General features: G+C 40.3%; 1 protein-coding gene across 2 annotated transcripts in view; it reads left to right on the forward strand.

Annotated features, from left to right (window-relative positions):
- The window catches only part of Kif16b (kinesin family member 16B), a 486,842-nt gene that overhangs the window by 412,450 nt on the left and 52,545 nt on the right, over positions 1-21,847 (forward strand). For both annotated transcript variants that reach the window (XM_010634116.2, XM_033761168.1), the window contains 2 exons: positions 7,254-7,398; positions 7,907-8,077. The gene's annotated coding sequence lies outside the window, so the exon portion shown is untranslated. The remainder of the gene's footprint in view (positions 1-7,253; positions 7,399-7,906; positions 8,078-21,847) is intronic.

Raw genomic sequence — 21,847 nt, forward strand, 5'->3', positions numbered from 1 at the left:
CACTTCCAGAATGTTGAAACACCTTGTTTCAATGAGCCCATCAGAAACTAACATTTCTTCTCTCTTCTTTCTCCCTTATAACTCAAGACAGCATTATCACTCACTAAGTATCTGTTTTCATTTGGTACATGACGTGACCTTTATAGATGATTTGCTGTCGGCCTTTTTTCATTTTTTTCCCTCTTTTTCATCCATGGGTCCTTCCTTGTTTCAGGTGCAGAAAAGTAATTGGAGATACATAACCTGATGGAAGTTTTTATACATAAATATATATGTTACATGCATAGATAGTGGATCAGGTTTGGCTTATGGCTATACTTCACTGAATTTTCACATAAACTATTCCTGATACCTCAAAGTACTCCCTTGTACCCCTTCATAATCAATAATAACCTTTCCCACCCTTCCAGAGGTAACCACTATTTTGACATCTGTCACAATGCATTTGTTTTTTTCCTCTTCTTTAACTTCATGTAAGCAGAACCACACAAACTGATTACTTTGTTTTTTGTTGTTGTTGTTGCTGTTGTTTTTACTCAAGCTCACCTGTGTGAAATTACCCACGTCATTATATGTGAGAGTCTTCATTTATATTTATTATTCTTGCTTGGCAAGATTCCACCATGATGAACAAATTATGCCACAATTAACACATGCACTACAGCATAAATAATTGTACCTCAGTTTATTTATCTGTTCCCATGCTTATGGAATTTGGATTGTTTTCAGTTTGGAACTATTATGAACATTCTTTTTTATAATTCTTCAGCTCCTTTTGAGGGAGAAGTAGAGAAATAGCTGGACAATATCTGGGTTGGTCACCTTGCTAATTAAATTAATAGATTGCTGTGCTGCACACTTTGAGGTGATATACCTGAGTAGATTCAGAGTCCAAATCTTTTTCACATAATGGGCCCTCCAAACCTTCCCATGCTCTCATTTGGAAAGGTAAATATACATTTACAGTGACTGTTTAATGAGGGACTGCTGGACATAAGGTAATGAACTTGGGACCCAAAGTTCTCTTTGGCTCTCCCACCTGGGAGATAGGCATCTTTGGCTATGACAGGGAACCTCTTTAAGCTCCTTTTTCATCTGTAAATGGCAAGAGAAAATATGTGAAGATAAAAATATAAACGGCAAAATGCCATTCACTCATGAAGTGGTATCATTACCATACAAAAATATATATGAGTACATCAGGGCAGTAAAAATAACTATAGGTGGAATATTCGTTATCTAAAATTCTTGGGACTAGAAGTGCTTCAGATTTTGGCTTTTTGAAATATTTATATTGTATAATAAAGAATCATGGGGGTGGGAACCAAATTTAAACATGAAATTCATTTATGTTTCATGTACATTTTATACACATAGCCTGGAGGGAAATTTTGACAATATTCTTAGTGTACCTGTGTTTTGAGTGATGTATCACATGAGATAAAGAGTGGAGTCTTCCAATTGTGGAGTCATGTTGGCAGTCCAAAAGTTTTAGGGTTTGGATTTTCAGATTAAAGATGTGCAACCTGGACCTCAAACTACAGTATGTAACCCTATCAAATACTAAATCCTTAGAGGCCACTGTGTTTGGAGTAGATACAGATTGACCATGGTGGTGAATGTGTCTAAGTCACCAGGTCCAGGCACAGGGTTTCATGAAGAACTGGATGTAGGTTTGTGTTGTGGTTTTTTTTTTTTTTGGTTTTTTGTTTTGTTTTGTTTTGTTTTGTTTTGTTTTGTTTTTTGTTTTTTGAGACAGGGTGTCACTATGTAGTTGAGACTGACCTGGAACTCACAATGTAGCCCAGGCTTGTTTTGAACTCACAGCAATCCCCCTGCCTCAGCCTCCCAAGTGCTGGGATTATAGGCGTGCACCACCACACCCGGCCTTGGATGTGGGTTCTGAGAGAAAGAATCAATGAGGATTCCAGGGATTTTTACCCAAACTATGTGACTGATAGCATTGCCACTGACTGGTTAGGGAAGTAAGAAAGAAAAATGTTTTTCTGAGTTGAATTGTGAGAACAGATAGGATTTCCCTAAGAGAGGAATCTAGGAAATTCTAAATGGGAAGTGCATCACAAACAAAGGGGACCTGGGGGAATTTGTGAAGGTGAGGATGTAGGGAATATGAAACACAGCTACATAAGAAATAGCAATGGCTCTAAGGCCCATGTCAAAGAATGTGGCAATAATCCTGCTGGGCTGGGGATTTAGCTCACTGGTGCTGCCACCTGCCATGCAAGTGCAAGGTCCTGAGTTCGATCCCCCCTAACAAAAATAATAAATAAATAAATAAATAAATAAGTAATCCTACACACAGGGGAGAAATCTAGAGCTTTTGAGTGACAGAACTTGATAGCCTGGGGAATAAGTCAATGACACCCTAAACATGTCTCATTGAATCTTTCCTTCAGGCCAGTTTGCTCAATAAGTAATTCTTTGACAGACATCCAGATGTACTTGTGAAAATAGAAGTGAGTGGTTATTGATTCTCCTATGTCTCATGCCAGTCACAGTAAGCTATAGCAGGAGTCATTTTTGGAGTCCTGTTTGTGGCTTCCAGGACAGATGATGCCACTCTTAGAATTATAGAAACACACGTTTCCTCCATTTTTTTTTTTTTTTTTTGTACCACGGATTAAACTTGGGACCTTGTACTTATGATGTGGGCATGGAGCCACTGAGCCAAATGTGCAGCCCAAAGAGAAACCTCCAATTATTTAAGAATCAGGTTATCCAAGAAGGGCCAAACACAAGAGAAAATTTAATGAAAAACAAAAATAAACCATAATGCCAGAAATGGGAGTGTCTTGTGTCCAAGCTGCCCATCACTGAATTGTTTGGGGCAAATTATCCAATGAACTCAGCACTTTCATCTGCAGAACAAAGGTAGGTGGTTCTTGATTTTCCTTCCAGGGCTGTAATAAAAGTACCAGACACTGTAAGTCAAACACCACACATGCTGTAATGCGCTGGTCAAAGTCTCCTTGTCAGTTCACTGAATTAAGGCAGTGAACTTGTTCTGCTTCTAGGTCCTGCTCATTTCCTACAGATATAGCTGATCTGACTCTCCAGACTCTCAGTAAAAATCTGTGCCTTAGAACTTTTCATGCCACTTCTAGGACAGGGCTGGGACAGACAGAAAAGAGAGGACATCCAAAGGATCCACTTTAGAGTGGCCTTGGTGCAAGATGAAACCAGGCAGCTAAAGATCTGAGGTTCTTGCTGTTGGACTTCTCATCTAAGATGCCCACGTGACACCACTTCACCTTCTGAGCTCTTTTAGCAATTACAGTGTTTTAGTTTACTTTATGTTGCCAGAACATAATATCAGAGGCTGCGTAATTAATAAAGAAAGGTTTCTTTGGGCTCACAGTTCTGGAGGCTGAGTCAAAGAGCATTGTGCCATTATCTGCTTGGCACGTGGTTATGATGCATCCTGCTGCACCATAACATGGCGGAAGGCATCACATGGTGAAAGAAACAGAGTAAGGGAGCCAGGGAGACGTTGCTTTTATAACAAAGACAACAGGAAAGAGAGAGAAGAGTAATTGCAGTTCATTGTGGATGATATTTTTAAAAGTACACCTTGATTTAGTATAATTGTTTACATTTTTTTATATAATTTTTTGTGCCTTTTAGTCTGGCTGTTAATCTACACGTGTGATAATTAACTTTGTAAGGACTTATAAGATAAATAAATAAATTTGATGCTTATTAAAAACAAGGGAGGAAGGTGGTGAGGAAGGGGAAAAATAGAATTGAGATGTGTTATGCACATGCACCAATTCCCAGCCATGAATGTAATCATTATGTACTGCAAGCATGGATTAATAAAAATAAAATTTGAAAAAACCCAAAGGCATTAATCCACAAGTGGATTAATCATGACCAGTCACTTCCCCAAGGTCCCATTTCTCGAATACCATCAACACTTTGGGGGATACATTTCTCAAACATGAAATTTGCAGGACATATTCAATCGATAGTTTGTTGTTCGCTCTCTTGAATTTTCTGTGTGAGGCAGAGAAGCATCAGGAGGCTGGTTTTGACATCTGGAAAAGTGAAAAAGGACTCTTTTCCCTATTTGCAGAGTGGCTGCTGTACCCTCAGGCAAGCCTACAGCATTTAAGGGCCACCAGAGAATGCTCACAGCTGTCCTGGTCTCCAAGACTCTCCCATGCCCACCTGCTCCACTGATTCAGATGCCTAAGTCAGAGCAGCGGTACCTTTGTATTGGATTCACTATTGGGCTTCCCACACCCTTGAGGAAGAAACTTCTCTTGAAGGAGACCTGTGTGCCAGGGGCAATGTATGTATAGTAATTACCATTTTTAATGAATTATCTGATGCCTCATAACTGAAAAGAATCTGCCAAGTCATTAAAAAATAATTATTGGTTTATAGGAAAAAGTAGTTGTTTAGTAGAATGTGAAGAGCCTGAAATTTGGTCTCAGGTAAAACTGGGTTCAAATAGCAGCTCTGCCATTTATGGAACCAAAGCAACCTAGAGTTAGTGTATGGATCATATAACATATATAAAATACTTCCAATGATGCTTGGTATATAATAGACAACCAAGAGATGGTAGTTTTGTAATGAAACAGTATGTGTATCTTTCATTACAAAATCCCTATGTTACAAAAAGTAGCTAAAATTAGAGTAGGGGTATATTTAAACTATTTTAGAAAACTGGAGTCAGCAATCACATTAGATTGTTGTAGTAATTGGCCCTGACACATCTGAGCCTCATTATATCCTGGGTTTTGGTAGTTTCCTTCCCCCAGACACAGGGTTTGGTCACAGGACTTGCTTTGACCAGCAAGACCAGAGCAAAATGTGATAAAAACCATGATTTGAAAAGTGCTTGAGCTTTTGCACTTACTCTTCTAGTGGCTCTTGGGGCCTTCCTGAGCAGCCTTATTAATAAACCAGGGCTAGCTTGCTGGACGAGTACAGATACATGGAGAAGGGATGAACTGTTTCAACAGAGGACATGCTAAATTGGGGGACTACCAACTGGCCTCACAGCTGACTTCAGATGAATGAGTACACCCAGCTGAGAAGAATCAGCCAACTGACCTCAGCCCAAATTGCCAGCCTCCAGAATTATGAGCTAAATAAATGGTTGTTGAGCTCTGTCACTAGATTGTCATTGGCTTATTATACAGTTATAGATCATTCACTTGCCAACCTGGAAAAGCTGAGAGCTTTTGTGGAACTTGAGTAGAGACTATTTTGAGTTTTCTTCCCTTTGAGTCCAGGCAGCCAGAGAGTCTGAGGTAAGGATTTGGCTGTTTCGACAAGCTGGGCCTCTTTGGGACACAGCCTTGTCCATCAAAGATATCTGAGAGAAATCACTGTGCTTAGTAAACCTCCCAACTTGCAATCTGAGCATTTATATACATCCCATAAAGTCATTATGAGGCCTGGCCCATCAGCTCCAGGCTGCAACAGAAATCTTAGCTGGAATGATTGATTAGTACTGAGCTTAGTATAATCAATAAAGCACTGCTCATAGGAGATCATCATTTTAGACTTAATTAGAGGTGGCTTGGTTGTTACACACAGTCTATTTAGAGTCTGCAAATGTGTTCAATTTGCTTTTTATTTGCAGTCTGAAAAGTTGAGCTCTGTCCATTTTCAATTCCCAAAGTTGAAACAGATATCTTAAGATTAAGTACACGAGACTCAAAGGTGATCCTGGGTGTAAGGGCAAGAGGCCCCAAAGAATGGGCTAAGACTGGGACACCTCTGGCGCTTTTCAGAGGTTGGTAGGCAGAAAATTGCCCAGATTCCTCACTTGGCAGCCAGAGAACTCCTGTGCCCTGGGCCAACTTCTGAGCACCATGACCAGCACAGCTGTACAGAGAGGAGGGATCTTTACCCTATCCTAAGCCCAGGCAGCAATCTTTCTTGCCCAGGCTTGGCAAGATAGAGTATTAACTTGCAGCACAACAGATGCATCAACTTATGGGAGTGACTACTCACTCACAGTGCTGGTGAGTGGCAGGAACCACAGCTCCTCATTAGTTATGAGATTAGGAGAGGAAACAGCTGACACTGAGCATGCTATATGGCTAAACTAGGGTGTTCAGCAGACCATGTGTATTCAATGAATGTCCACTAGAAGTGGGACACAGTCCTTCCATAAATAAATTGATGCATCTGTTGTGCTATCACTAGCTCAAGAAAAGATCAAATTTCCAAATTCAAAGTTTTCTATAGAATTCATATCACTTTGGCACTATTATAAAGTTGAAAAAAAATCATTAAGTGGAACCATCCTAAGTTGGGGACTGTCTGTAGTAACACCAGTTTCTGCACAGGCTCTAGGAACCAGGCTCCTTGTGAGCATTGTCTGTAATCGTTACCATATTGCAGGAGTTGTTATCATTCCCCACTTACAGGGGGAGACCTGCTACCCAGAGATGTTAAGTAACTTGCTCAAGGTTGTGTGACCCATGGATATTGAAGCCACGAGGCTCAGGCCCACTCTACTACAAACCAGTCCCTCTTGCAATAAGCCAAGAAGGTGTAGCAATGCCTCCCAAAGTCATAAGATTCAGCTCCTGTTCCCAAAATAACTCGAGAGCTGCATGTTTTGCAAGGCCCTGAGTATGATGAACGAGAGAGCATATTCCTTTTCTAGAAGAGGGAACTTTCCATGGCATCGTTAGTGGAAATGACTAAGTACAATTTCTCCCAGAGGGGGCAGAACACCTCTTTACCTTGGCCTTGTAGAAAAACAGAGACAGTAGGATATAAACGGTATAATTTCTAAGTTCATCAGTTGTTCTCCTGAGACATCCTCTCATCATTCATTCATCCCACAAGCACTTATCATTTTACCAGGTTTGCTTGAAATTCTGTGGTTATTCTTATACTTAAAGTCTCAACTCACTTTATATAGTCCATAAAATGGGATAAGAAAATGTATTCATAACTCTTGGGATCAACACCCTTTCTGGGGACTCCCACATGTGATTGAGAGGTGAGCCATTTTGCCTACAACAGGTGAAATTTGTGGTCCTTATGAGAGGTAGAAACAACAGTTTAAAATGCCTGAACCAACGCAGGACTAATTCATTGAGTTTTGAGAAATCTAAAAATAAATCTCATGCTTCACAGGGCTAAGACCTGTGAGTTAAAGAATATGGATTTGAGTACTGGCCTGGCCTTTATTAACTTTCCATCTTTGAGCAGAGTTTTCGACCTCGCTGATTCTTGGTGTTTTCGTCTCCCCACAGCAGGAACATTTGCTGAGCATTTCTGATGAATCCGCATTTTTGCTAAGCTCTCAGAAATAAAAAAATACAGCTGAATGAAGAAGGCTCTACTTCCTGTTCCAGGATTCTTACAGCTTGACTGGAAAATGAGGGGGACTGGCTGCAGGTGAGATCCCAGGGGCGAAGAACTGTGTGGGATGGGGTGAGGTACAGCCAAGGAAAAGAATGAGGGCTTCCTACATGGTGGGACGGGTTCAACCGAGCGTCCGAGGTGACCCAAGTGTCAGGCACCAGGCACTCAGAAGAAGAGCCTTTCCCATGAGATGGGGGACCACAGTGTGAACTCTAAAAGGAATTTAGGTGCATTCTGGGGAAAATGAGAAGCCTGCACTGGCCGGAGCAACATTTCTCAGCTGGCAGCAGTGAGGGATAAAGGTGCACTGAAGAGCTGGGTCATTTTACAAGGACCTATAAATACAAGCCATGATGTATTTCTTTTTTTCTTTTCCCTTTTTTTTTGGGGGGGGGCGGTTCAGATAACTTTCAATGTGATGAAACAGAAGTGCCTTTGTTTTGTTTGCTTTGATAAAACTTTCAAAAGGGAAGCGGTGACGAAGTGGTTCCAAAGATAAATTTTTTTTTCTTTTCTTTTCTTTTCTTTGGGGATTAATCAGAAGGCCGCCGAGCTGGCCAGAAGCACAGTGCCCACGGTGTGGACAGCAGGAAGTGGTGCCTGTAGCAGCTCAAAACCTATCCATAAAGACAGAGTTTGGTCTCATACAAGTGAAGATTCCTGATTTTTTTGTTTCTGATAGCTCCACTTCTGGATTTATTAAAACTTTAAGGTACTTTTCTTGAGTATATACTCTGTGAAGATTTTACAAAGAAATGTTAATAGTGGTATGTTCTCTTTTCTTTCAGTTTTTTTTTTTTGCCTGCATCCTTTTGGTCTGGTATGTAATTTCTTTAGGGGAGTGGGGTTAATGTTCAACGGGCATCTGTTTTGCCTCCTTAAAAACATACTAAGGGAGAAGAACTACAGCGGTTTGATGCATCAGATTCAAGGCATCTTCAAAACAAATTCTGGCTACCAGGTGGGAATAACCCCAAATGCTTTGCTTGGCTTAAGTATGGTTTACACAACTGTCACTGTGGGAAATGTGTCAGGTAAATTCTCTTGCTTAATAATTCCTTTAATGCTTCTTTTCAAGTCTGATGCCCCATGTCCATCAACATATATAAAAGTAATTTGGAGCTCAAGTGACATTTTAGGTATGAGATTAGTGATTTGAGCGCAAGCCTCCTGGACTGAAAGGCCATGTTCCCATCCCTGACTCCTCTGAGGACACTGGAGAAATTAGAAGATGAGCTAAAGTCGATCAATAGCTATGAGCAAATGAGGTCACTGCCCTACCTTTCTCAAACTTCCCTTTGCATCGCTCAGGAGCAAGATGGGCATAGCTTTAAAAAGTAGAAATAGCCAAAAAAAAAAGTACATTATAGCCCTCTCAGTGAGGGCTTAGCCCAATAACCTTCTCCCCAATTTTAATATAAAGATAAGAATACTGATCCCAAATAATACAGCATTTGTGCCCAGTTTGAAAAACAAACTTTCCTTTTGCATCAGGATCCAAAGGCTGTTAACTGCAATAGTTATTTCTACAGATCCCCTCTGTCTCTATTCTCCCCATATCTGTTGAAAAGAGGAAGTTGCAGAAGCCTCCTTCTGCAAAAGGAAATTAATTACATTTTAAAAACACACACCCTGGACAAACCAAAAGGTAGAGGCAGGTGAGGCTGTGTCTTCCTTCCGTGTTCCATATGTGCCCTGCCCCTCCACCCCAGAGATATATTCTAAAGTTATCCCTCTGTGCTCTGGTTAAAAAAAAAGTCTCAAATACATGGATTTTGTGCCATGAGATTTGAGAGTATATTTGCAACTATAGCTACCAGGCAAACTGTAGCATGGCCATATGTGGAACATTTGCTTAATAAGTGAAAAGGAATTAGCAAGAGGAAGCCCTGGGTATGTTTTCACAGGCTGTCTGACTGTTGGTCTGAGCCCTAAGTGACTGTTTCTCCTGGATAAGGTCTTGGGCTGATTCTTGCATATGCAGGGATCATGAGGGAAAAAGGATATTTTTTAAAGAAAGAGAGAAGACACTCAGGCAACCAAGGGTTACATTTTCTTTTGCCACAGGCAAATCAGAATAGATTCGGTAATGCAAGCCAATTCATTTCTGGCTCACAGGAGTTGATTGTTAAATTTTAAGGACTTTCATGAGCCATTGGTAGCTTGGAATTGATCATGGTTGAAGTAGTCACATCACAGAAATTGGCAGAGGCTACAAACCAGGACCCTCTTCTACCCCATCCCAGAAAATTGATGGTATTCACCAACATACCAATGGGAATAGTCACTGGCATATCATTTCTCATTCAGCATTCCCAGGGCTCTCTCCTTCCTTGGGGAAAGGTCAAACAGAGGTTTGGCTCAAGCATCAGTAAAATGTGTATGTGCACACACACGCACACGTGCACGCGTGTCCCTTTGGCCTGCTCTGTGCTAGGTCATTTTCCTGGTCTTTTGATCACAGTAAAAATTCTAAGAGAAAGTTGTAGGCTAGCAGTATGTATATTCATCATCAAATAGAAAAGCAATAAATGCAGGTGCTACTTCAGCTTATTTAACTGAATGGTTCTGAGCTCTAGAGAACATACTGGCCACTCAGAGTTGGGGACTAAGAAGAGAGAGGGTCTTTAGTCACAGCCACATCCATGAAGAATTGTCACGCCAAAAATATTTTCTTCTCTTTCTCCCCCAGCCCCTCTGTCTCTGCCCTGGAAATCACAGGGCCAGCCTGCAATGACATACTTTGTGTTTTGGAGATAAAAGAGGACAAATATTTTTATTATCTGTCTATGAAACCGTATATGTCAAAGAGAGTGAGTAGGATCCCTAACTACAAGTAATTTAATTGGAATATTTGCAGTTGTGCCCATTTTCCCCTCGGGATGAATGTAATAACAGTGTTATATGATGTTTATTGAATATTTACAGTTTACAGCACTGTCTTACGCACACACATACACACACACACACACACTGATATGCAAGCTGTAGATAATCAGCCTACGTTTCACTGAAAGGTGTAACATCTTTCCTTAGGAAAAACTGTATTAAGGAAAATCATTTTAAAGAGCTGCTGGGGGGAGAAAGCTTATTTGGAAATTTTTTCCCAGTGCATCCCATATGATTGCATGACTTTTATCATCCAGGTTTCTCTTGAATTAATTTTGTTGTTTTGTGTGTGTGTGTGTGTGTGTGTGTGTGTGTGTATGTGTGTGTTTAATTCTTTGTGGTACCAAGTAAGCACTGTGCCACTGAGCTATATCCCAGCCCTTTATGCTGCCTTAAACAGGATGGCTTTCTGCTGGACCCCTAATTCCATCTTCTTTACTTCCACATCCATCTCCTGGTTGGCCAGATCTATTAGCTGATACCCTCTAAGAGAGTGTGGGAGTTGTACCAGAAAAGTCTTTTTCCCTTACCATGGGTGCTAATTTCCCCTTTAAGGCTCTGTTCTTTGGTGGTAGCTTCACTTTGTGCAGCACATTGACAGCCCAGCCATGGCACTCCAACCCCAGCATGGCGGTCTTTACAGCTTCTCAATCACACCCCTATTCCTTTGAAAATACAGGAGGGCTCCGTCATTGTCTCTGAACTCAGATCAGGTGCCCATGAGTTACCCCAGGCCTGTGCTTTCCAGCCTCTTAGGGTCAGGGGTATATACCTTCCCTTCAAAAGCGTTGATCTATCATCAAGGCCTAGAAACATCACTGAGTCATCCACCACCCCTGGCGCAACAGTCATACGCACAATAACCTCTCCAGAGGTAGTCCTCTTGATTGAAGGACAGTTCTCACTTTTGAAAATGTCTTCCTATCACTGAACTCAACTTCCTATTTCTTCTGACTAGATTCTTGATCTAGCCACTGAAGCTCTATAGAACCAGCACTGTATGCTCTTCCCTACCAAGTCCTGTGTACACAGAACACAGCCTTTCTGTTCTTAGGCAGGATCGCCTCCTTCCCAAGGGAAAGTACACTTTAGCTGACAACATGCATTAGGCATTCAGAGCTTTCCCATTAAAACCAAGCAGAAGAATGAAGCTGAGAGACAGGAGCACTTAGAATTTTCCCCACCTCCACTCTTGCCAGGGATTTGCTGGTTCTCGAGAGCCCAGACCACGTCATTTTTGGGTACTTTCAAAAAGATTTGCCTTGTGTTGCTGCATTGCTTCAGCTAATTATTTCAGGCCCTTCCTAATCACTTTGTTTGTTTTCCATTGCCTAAAGTATTTTGTAACCTTGATCAAGAGCAAGACTCTTTCTGTAGGATAGCAAACTTAACTTGGGGTCTTTATAATGTAACGAGGCCATGATTACGAAGAAGTATGGGATGGAGGGAAGACATGTGAAGGTTCCATTTGCCAGAAGAGTCTGAAGAATCTGAGGCTTTAGGGAAGGTGGTCCTGGTCCCTCCCTGCAAGTTGGGAAGGGGCTTTTGTTATCTGCAGAAAACTACAGTACTCTGCTGGCTTACATGCTTAAAGTAGTGTGTCACTCTCTCCTGTGATGTCCCTTGACTTGAAGAAAATATTTTCCAAGTTACCACCAACTATCTTTGTCTTTTTGTTTTAGGTTGGAGTGCAAATTATATACTTAGCAGTGAGTAATTTTGATCAATTAAGCAGTTATAATTTCTAAATATTATGAGGCTCTAAAAATGTACAGTTCAGAGTTTGGGGTCTTTGTAAATGTGTATAATCATTCTTTATAAAGTTTGAGGGCTAATAGAGGTGAATTGGAGAATTAAAGGATGTAGAGTTGAAAAGTACCTAAAATGGCTATTACTAAAGGATTTAGGGCAGGTAGATGCTAAAGGGACACAGAGGAGAGAAGACTTCCACTTACACTAAGCAGGGAATGTTTTATGATCAGATGATGCTTGAGCAACTAAGTTTTGAGATGAAGGACAGTTGTCTGGGTGTTTAAGGGGATAGAGACATGAGTAAAGGGGGTATAATAAAAAATTATTAGGAAGAATCATGGCCCCCCAAAATATCAATAAAGAGTCTCAAGGAATCTGTGAGCATGTCACCATGTTACAGTTTGGATTTCAAGTGTCCCCAAGGTTCATCTGGTAAAGACCCATGTGGTCCCCAGGGTGGTGCTATGGAGGTAGTAGAACTTTTATGTGTTTGGGGAGATCTTTAGGTCATTGGGAATGTGCCCTTGAAGGGGATGGTGAGATCCTCATCCCTTTTTTTTTCCCTCTGTTTTGCTCCTTGGCTCATGAGGAGGTAAGCAGTGTTGTTTCACCATGCATTCCCATGATGGTGCTTCACAAGAAGCCTAAAAATAATGAGGTTAAGTAGTTATGGAGACACTCTTTTGCATACAATTACAAACCCACACACACTTACATGGGCATGTGCCCACGCGTGTGCAGACATACACACTATGACATGCAAGTGGTTAGTGATCCTGCTCCAAAGCCAAAATAAACCTTTTCTCTTTATGGTTTGATCCTTACAGATATTCATCAGGTATTTGTTATACTGATGGAAAGTTGAGTAACACATGGAAAGGGGGGTTTTCCAGATGACATTAATGTTAAGAATGTTGATATGGGGATATTTTTCTGAGATTACCTAAAGGAACCCATTCTAATTACATAAAATTAGTCTTTACTGACTGTGGTCAGAAAGAAATGGGATGTAGGAAGAAGCATCAGAGAGATAGGAGGTTGCTGGCTTTGAGATGGAGAAGCAAGGAGGAAGGAAGGATGCCAGGAGCAAGGAAAGTGCGTGACTTTAGAACCTGGACAGGCAAGGAAATGAATCTCCCTTAGAAGAAAAACAAACCTCCCAGAAACAAACACACTCATTTTTGCCCAGTGAGGCCAATTGGACTTCCAGCCTGCAGAATAATAAGACAACAAACTTGTGTTGTTTGAAGTTACTTGATGGTAATTTGTTGTGGCAATAGTAGAAAACTAAAATAATTGGTATTGAGAGAGAATGAGTGAATACCCTGTATAGAATTTTCCAAGATGAAGATGAGAAATTGGAATAGAAATTTGAAAAGGATGGGAAAAGATTTTGGTGATGGCTGTGATCATGTTATGGTTTAGCTCAAGAAGGTCCCCCAAAGTCTTGTGCACTCACAGGGAGGATGTTTGGAAGGTGATGGAACTCACGTGCTGTTGGGAGGTCAGGCTTGCTGGGAAGCAGGTCACTAGAGCCATGATTTGGAAAGGAGTCTCTCCCTTCCAGCTCTTCCCTTTTCTCTCTGCTTCCTGGCTGCCATGATGAAAGCATCTTTCCATTGCCCAGGCTCTTCAGCCATGCTGTTTCTACTTGGACGGAAACTGTGGACTGAAAATGTGAGGCAAAATAAACTTTTCCTCCCTTAAGTTGTAGATAGCAGATATTGTGTCCCCAGGATGAGAAAGTAACTAAGACAAATTGTTTAAAAACTATTGACAGTTTTGAGCAATTAAGATGGATTCCAAAGCACATAGGTCTCAAGAACTTCTCCGAAGCTGCTTCCCACATTTTTGTAGTCTAACTGTTACTGAACAAAACCTATTCAAGCAAATCTCAACCTACAACAACTGAAATGGGCCAGTTTTGTGCTGCAATATCCCATACAACAAAAAAATAAAGTAAAAAATTTAGTCTGATGGAAGACTGTTTTATACTTTTAATCATAAAATCTATTCGGTTGCCAACTGTCTAGATAAATGCAAATTCAACTTAAAACTCAACTCCAAGAGAAATCAAGCTAAGGAGCTTGAGCATTAATGACAACTGGTTCATGGGCTCTGGTTAGCCTCCAGGAGTGTGGTCAGATTCTTGGAAGAAGGGTACTGGATATTCTTTGTGCCATAGAAGTGATAGCTCTTAGCACTTATTACTGCTACCTTATGACAGCTATGATGAAAGGGACAGGAAATTGTTTCCTTTGGAGCTGGTGATGACGTAAAGTAGCACTGTGAACTTGCACCATTACAGAGGAGTGCACTTAAAAGACCTTGCCATCCAGTTGTAAATGGGCTCCTTTCTGGGATATAATAAGGAAATGGCAAAGTGTAATATTCTCTGCAATGATATTTTGAAAAATGAATAATTTCAGCACATTGAGTTCTACAATATGGCAAGTGGCTAGATGTGTCACATGCTCCAACCACACTTCTCCTTTCTCCTTTACAGCACAGCAGTTTCCTTCGGCTCACAGGACCTGGTGACTGGTAGGAGGTGGGGAGTGGGATGATGAAGCATTTTCTGTATTTGATGGTAGGAAAATTTTTCTAGAGTGAGTTCAGGATATAATTCCACATACTATTTTGTCGCTTTCTTCCCAAAGGTGGTCAGACTCCAAGATATTATACAAGAAAAATATATTTCTGTGTTATCTCTGAAACTAATACTTATAAAATGATAAGTCATACTTTGGAAGGGAGAACTCTGTCTGCTGAGGAGAAGCAATTAGCAGATTTTCTGAAACACTACTTTTAATGTGAATTTGTTGGGATGGGTGAAATAGCTAGCCCATCTTATCACATAGTGAAGGGCTGGGTGGCCAGAAGAGCACAGGAGCAAGATGGCCTGTGCTGATTCACAGCTCGTGTTTTTCTTCTCACTAACTTTGTCTCCCAGATCTGTGGTGTCAACCTAAAAGTGATGAAGTTAGTGCTATGTATCAGAGCCAGTAAAATATTCAAAATTCTTTGCCCCAGGAATTCTACTTCTTAAGATCATTTCTAAGTAAATAATTCTAAGTGTGGAAAAAGTTGTTCCTCAGGGTTTATTTATAGGAATTGAAATTATAAATAATTTAAATAAACAACCAAAGAGGAGTCATTAACTATACATCCACTTGAAGGAATATTATAAAAAGCAAAGTTGTGTTTATATGTCTAATAAGAAAAATTATCTTACTGTAATGAAAATTTTAAAATAGAATATCAGCTACAGGCAAAAAACAAACAGAAAATATATAGAAAGAAGATTCCAGTGCATACATTATTGTTATTTGGGGGCTAATGAAACTATTCTTGATTATTTGTTCTTTCTTCTACCATTCTTCTTTTTCCTTCAACATAAAAATCTTGCTTTTTAAATTAGAAATAATCTTTTGTTAAAAATATTTTAAAACCAGGAAGGATAATTTGCCCTCTAGAATTATTCTTTACTTCTTTGCTCTGTATAAATTACCTACCATTCTTATGCACCTTTTCTGTGGTGGTTCAACATTGAAAAAGTTGTCTTGATATTTTCTTTATGGTTGGTTAAGATGACATTTTTTTTGTAAGTTCCTATTTTGAGCTATGAAAATACAAGGGCTGTGCTTCCACATGGCCAAGATTTAGACAAGATGCTCATTTAACTCTTTTGTCTTTCCCCAAGAAAGACACACAGTATTCATCCCAGAACACACAATGTCCTTGTTTGTGGGTCTCTAGAAAGTGACACAGTAGAACAAAATAAGGTATAGAACACCAACAAATGCGTGAAGTAGCTGCAATGAGTGTAGCTCAGTCCTTATAACAGGGTCATACAAGGGTTGTTGCCAGGGGCTGTCTAGTACAAGAGGTGAGCATGCTGTGGTCAAACAGATGGTGAACATCACAGGCAAAGGAAAGTTGAGTTTTACATAAAGGCTGGGGAAAACGGAAAACCCTTCTGGAAGGGCAAAGTGGGGACTGTCCCCAAGCTCAGTGCATGACCTGGGGTACTGGGAAGAAAGCTGGAGGTCACACTGAGGGGAGCCTTAAATGGCAGAAGGGGAGTTTGGATTTTAATTACAGGTGAAGAAGAACAGTTCTGGAGTAGAGGTGAAACCAAATCACGTTTGCTCTTAGGAAGGTCCCTAAAGTGAAGACTACAAACTGGGGGCCCACATCTGAATGAGGCCAGGGAGGGTGCTGGTTTGGTTCCAACTTATTTTGTTTTTAACCATTTTTTTTCTAAGAAAGGTTTAGCATTATAAGAACATTTAGACTTCAAACTTATTTTTTTAAGAAGAAATGAAAAAGAGCTGTGTGAGTGGCTGGCTCATGTTTCTGCAGCCCCTGCAGTTTCTGTACGGCTCTCTTTCCACTATGGTAGTTTTGCCCCTTGCCCCACCCCTTTGAGCATTGGTGCTGATAACATTTAAATGCGCTGTGCAGGATCTACTGCTCTGCTTCTCAGCCCAGCAGCTGAAGTGTATGTGACTATTTCAACTTTTAAAATGTAAATTTTTAAAAATTCAGTTTCTCATTTGCTTGAGTTGCGTTTCAGGTACTCACTGGCCGTATCTGGCTCATGGCTTCCACATTGCGCCATGTAGATAAAGAACAATTTTGTCATCACAGAGTTCAACTGGATAGTGTGGATATGTAGGCGAAGAAGGCCACTGCTGCAGTCCAATGGGGCCCCTGAGATAGGCAGTGACAACGGAGATAGCACATGACATCCTTCCTCATTACAGCACTATTTTGGTTGGCTTCTCATTGATACAATTAGGTTGAAGTCTGCTGTTGAACTCTCATCTTGTTGAGTGTTTGAAAGTACATTTTCATTGCCTGTGGGACAATGCTCAACAAGCGTTCTGGGAGCACGCATTGTGTGTATTTACAATGCTGGTGATTTTCACCCTAAGTTGGTTTCTTTGGTGTCTAGGAAACATGAAGAGCTAAGTGCTATCAACACTTGTAAAGTACCAAGTGGGAAGCATTTTGAGTGCTGTAGAGGAATAGTGCTCCAAACATTTGAGGCATTATTATTCTCAAAAACTGCATCAGGATGCTTCTGTTGGTGACCTCCAGCTATTAAAATCATAGGCAGAGGAAACTGCTTATAATAACGAGTGATTCTGGCAGCTTTGCTGTACCAGATCTGGTTGCTTACAGAGTGCTTCTGCAAACCCAAGACCTGGGCACACAGACTTCATGTGCTTGATCACAAGGGACTCACAGGGTACTCCCAGACATGCTAGTGCTGGCTGGAGGCAGAGTGCTTTTGTCTGGATCTGCCCCTCGCCAGGAATCATGCCGATGGTACTTATTCATTGAATCCATACAAATAAATGTGATGGGGTATGTGCTGGGTGGTAGACACACACACACAAAGAATATACAGAATATTCTTCTTTAAGAAAGGCTAAATTCTAAAGACAGGCAAGGCAGTGAATAATTATGGGATTTCTGGGGGGATTCGGATTCACTGCTGCATCCATCTGTCTGTCTGACTCTTAATAAGACTGGTAAAATCTGCACATGAACCCTCCTCACTACAGATACTGGAAGTCTCATCCACCTTTCTAAGACTGCTTTGTTGAAGAACAGTAAATCCCACTCTTGGTCCCAATGTACCTTCTTTTTGGTGGGTGAGTTTGTTATCTCTGTACAAATAATAATCTTCATAAAATTTGAAAACTTTCTTTTTCTGAATTTTTTATTCAACATATCATATTGCACATTGTGCCCTCCTTCATTAGATAAAATATTCTTAGTGACCATGTCTTCTAGGTCATTGATTCTCCCTGCTAGCTATGTCCAGCAGGAAACATGACATTTACAAAGTTAATTGAAAATGTACAATAAATGTTTTACTGAGGTACAATATGCCTACAGAAAAGTGCACCAATGATAAATGTGTGGTTCAGTTAATTACAGTGGTACCTCAGTTCATGAACACTTGTTTGTGAACAATTTGGTTCACAAACAGAAGTGTTTGGCAAAATTTTGGCTTTGTTTGTGAACTCTGCATTGGGTGATAAATATGACTGCAGTCATTTTTCTTGAATAAACACGAACATGGTCATCTTTTCTGGAATTGTGGAATGAATTAAGTTCACAAACTGAGTTATCACTATACTACAATGGGGTCTTGTGTGTATACCTAACACCCAGGTTGACACTTAGGACATTATCAGTATTTCAGAAGCCCCTTTGTACCCTAGTCCATCAATTTCACATCCTTCTTTATTTTCAGGGGCTGTGTGACCCCCCCCCACCTTACTGAGAGTGTGGTGAGAATACAAAATAAAACAAAAGGTTTACTTAAATGGAGGACTGGGACATCTAATGTCTGCAAGATAAGACCACAAGGCTCCAGACTTGCCATTATTTATTAATCACACAACATTGCAGGGGGTGTAAAGGCAAATGCAGGGAACAGTAGGGGCTAAGGCGCTGACATGGTCAGGCTTATAAAAGGGAGGAACCGTGCATTCCTGTGAAAGGTCATGATTAATGCATTCCTGTGTTTACTTTAGCTAGCATTTGTTCTGGGATGATGGCTGTATAAGTGTCATAAAGTCTTCAGCTGCAGTGTTATCTTGCTATCATAGGCACCACAATATCACCAATATTGAGGCCTCAATTGTGATTATTGGCGTGGGGAGTTCTGTTTCTGTATGCCAGCCAAAGGCTCATCTAGCAAATCACATAGACATAGGATAGAGTCCTAATTTAATCAATAGCTAATTTATAAGCCAATTCAATATAGCCTGCTCAGTGCAGTTTCAAGCTGGTATCCTGCACTCTACCCTGAAGATAACCCATTACCTAGAATTTAATACCAGGATTAATTTCATTCATTTTTGCATTTAATACGTGATCCTATGTCATATTATCATACACTCTTTGTGATTGAATTTTTCAGTGCACATATATTTGTGAAATTGTTATGGTTTAGATATAAAGTGTCCCCCAAAAGCCTCATGTGTTTGGAAGGTAATTGGATTATGGGGATGCTATAATGATCAGCAGATTAATCTATTGATTAGTTCATATATGATTTGCTGTTAGGAGGTGGGGCCAGGTTAGAAACAGGTCGTGGGGGTGTAAGCTGGAAAGGTGTATCTCTCTCCCTGCATCTTCCCTTTTCTCTCAGCTTGCTGGCTGCCATGACCTGAAACCTTTTCTCTGCTATGCCCTTCTGCCATGCCATTTCTGCCTTACAGCCAGCTGACTACAAACTGAAACCCTGAGCCAAAATAACCCTCTCTTCATTTAAATGTTGGGTGTCAGATATTTTGTCCCACTGATGAGAAATTGATTAAGACAGGTATCGATGTCAGAGAAGTGAAAGTATTGATGTGACTCTACCTGACCATGTTTGGAAACAGTTGGAAGTGGTTCATGGGAGAAATTTGGAAACACTTGAAGAAACTAGCTATAGAAGCTCTAGAATGCTATCTACTGAGCTTGATGGGAGATTCTGGTCAGACCACAAAAGACCAGAACACTGAAAGAAATGTAGATCATAAAGGCCAGGACCCGGAGTCCATGGTAGTTGGCCATGTATTTTATACTCTGGCAGAAAATTTGACTACATTTTCTTCATATCCTGAGACTTTGTGGAGACTGAGACTAACCTGGCAGAGGAAATTTCGAAGCAACCCAACATTCTGGCTTTGCACAGATACTTTTGGTTTTAGCTAGACTTATAGTAAAAATCAGGAGTAAACAGCAAAGTAAATGACTTGTAAATTTTCCAGTTTAGTCAGAAAGGAAGTATTTCACAACATTCAACTATTTAGGCACTCACAGGCCTCTGCGGCTATGATCCAAGAGGGTCTACCTACTTCTTGAGCTGAAGACTTTGACATCATCCATGTGATGGCAGTTTTACAGTCATGAAGAATGCAAGAGTTGTGGAGCCTGGGAGGTTTCCATCGAGATTTCAGAAGAATGTCTGGGAGGCTAGGGGGTATGATCCAGAGAGGGAGCATGTGTGAAGCTATGAGAGTAGAGCCAAACATATGGTGGATACCTTGGAACGTTGAAGTAATCAGGAACATAGAATATCTGCTGAGGAAAGCCACAGGCAGTGAGTAAAGCACAAGAGAGAGGCCATAAGTGCTATAAATGGCAATGTCATAGGAGTGAGGGCTACCTAAACCCTTGACATTCACATCTCACCCCAACCTACCCCAGGTTCTATACATGTTTGTCCTGCTGGGTTTTGCTGGCTTTGGTTCAGATTCTTTCTATCCCTCTATGTCTTCCTTTTGGAATGGGAACATGCCATTGTATGTTAACAGTATTTAACTTTCTTTGTTATTTTTATAGGGGCTCACAGCTAACAGTTTGCCTTGAATCTCAGGAGGTTTTGGTTTTAGACTTTTTTTTCCTCATTGAATTTATTGGTGCATTTTAGGTATACAGTTACATTCATCATTGGGACCTTGTATCTTTGCATGATAGGTCTTGGTTCTCATTTTTCCCCCTTATCCCTGCCTTCCCTTCACCCTCTCCTCCTTTTCCTATTTACACGTACTTTATTTCCATTTTTTCATTTTCTCATATTTTTTTTTCTTTTCCCTTATTACCTTTCCCCTACCCTTCCCATTTCCCCTATACCTTTAGCTCTTTTCATCAGTGTTGGAAATGTTAAGAATTTGGTTGCATAATGGTTGGAAAAGAGTCTTTTAGAGGGCAGGGGCAGAATGTTATAGGTTAAATCTACAATATCCTTCAAAAGTTTCACATATTTGGAACATGATTGAATCATAGGGGTGTTATAGTCATCTCAAAATTAGTCCACTGATGAGTTCATAGCTGACTTGCTATTAGGAGGGGCAGCCTGGTTAGAAATGGGTTAGTGGGGGTTATGACCTAGAAGAGTCTCCCTTTGCTTTCTCTTTTCTGGCTACCATGACATGATGTGTACTGCTCTCCTCTTCTATGCCCTTCCACCATGTCATTTCTGCCTTGGAGCCAGCTGACCATGGACTGAAACCATGGCCAAAATAAGGCTCTTTTCCTGTAACTTGTGAGTGTTGGGTGTTTTGTCCCAGTAATGGAAAAGTAATTATGATATAAATTTATGAATATCATTATAGAGAATATTGTAGTGCCTTAATATGCCACCATTTATCCATTTCACTGTTTAGGGTCCTTACTATTTGATACAATTATGGTTTTGTTATGCTTTCATGTGCATACTTGCATGTGGCTTCTGGTGCATGTACAGTATTTAGTGGAATCGCTAGGGGATAAGGTACCCATAAGTTTAACTTTCATGAATATCTTTAACCAGCCTTTCTAAGTGGCTGCACCTCTTTGTATCCTCATTCATTCTAACTGCTCTACATCTTCCCCATCTCTTGGTATAATGAACCCTTTAAATCATTCTTGAATGCATATAGTGGTATCTTTTTGCAATTAAGTGCCTATTCAAATATTTTGTCCATTTTCAATTGGACTGTCTTTTTCTTTTTTTTTTAAATTAAGTTTATTGGTCTACCCCTCCCACTTTCCCTACACCTTTAGCCCTTTTCTTCCTATTTCACATTGTCAATTATCTCATTAGGATCTTATGTACTGTTATAGTTTTTCACACCAGAGAAACTATTCGGTATTTACACATGTGTGACTTATTTATTTCACTTAGGAGTATATCCTTAATATGTATCACTGTCTTTTTCATAGTTGTTTACATAATTTAAATATGAACCTCTTGTCAGTTGTATATGTTGAAAATATCTTCTCCCACTCTGTGACTGGCCTTTACCATTTTAGTAGTGTCTTTTTTTTTTTTTTTTTTTTTTTT

Source organism: Fukomys damarensis, unplaced genomic scaffold, assembly GCF_012274545.1.
Source record: "Fukomys damarensis isolate Sample0158 unplaced genomic scaffold, DMR_v1.0_HiC HiC_scaffold_7, whole genome shotgun sequence".
Classification (NCBI taxonomy): Eukaryota; Metazoa; Chordata; class Mammalia; order Rodentia; family Bathyergidae; genus Fukomys; species Fukomys damarensis.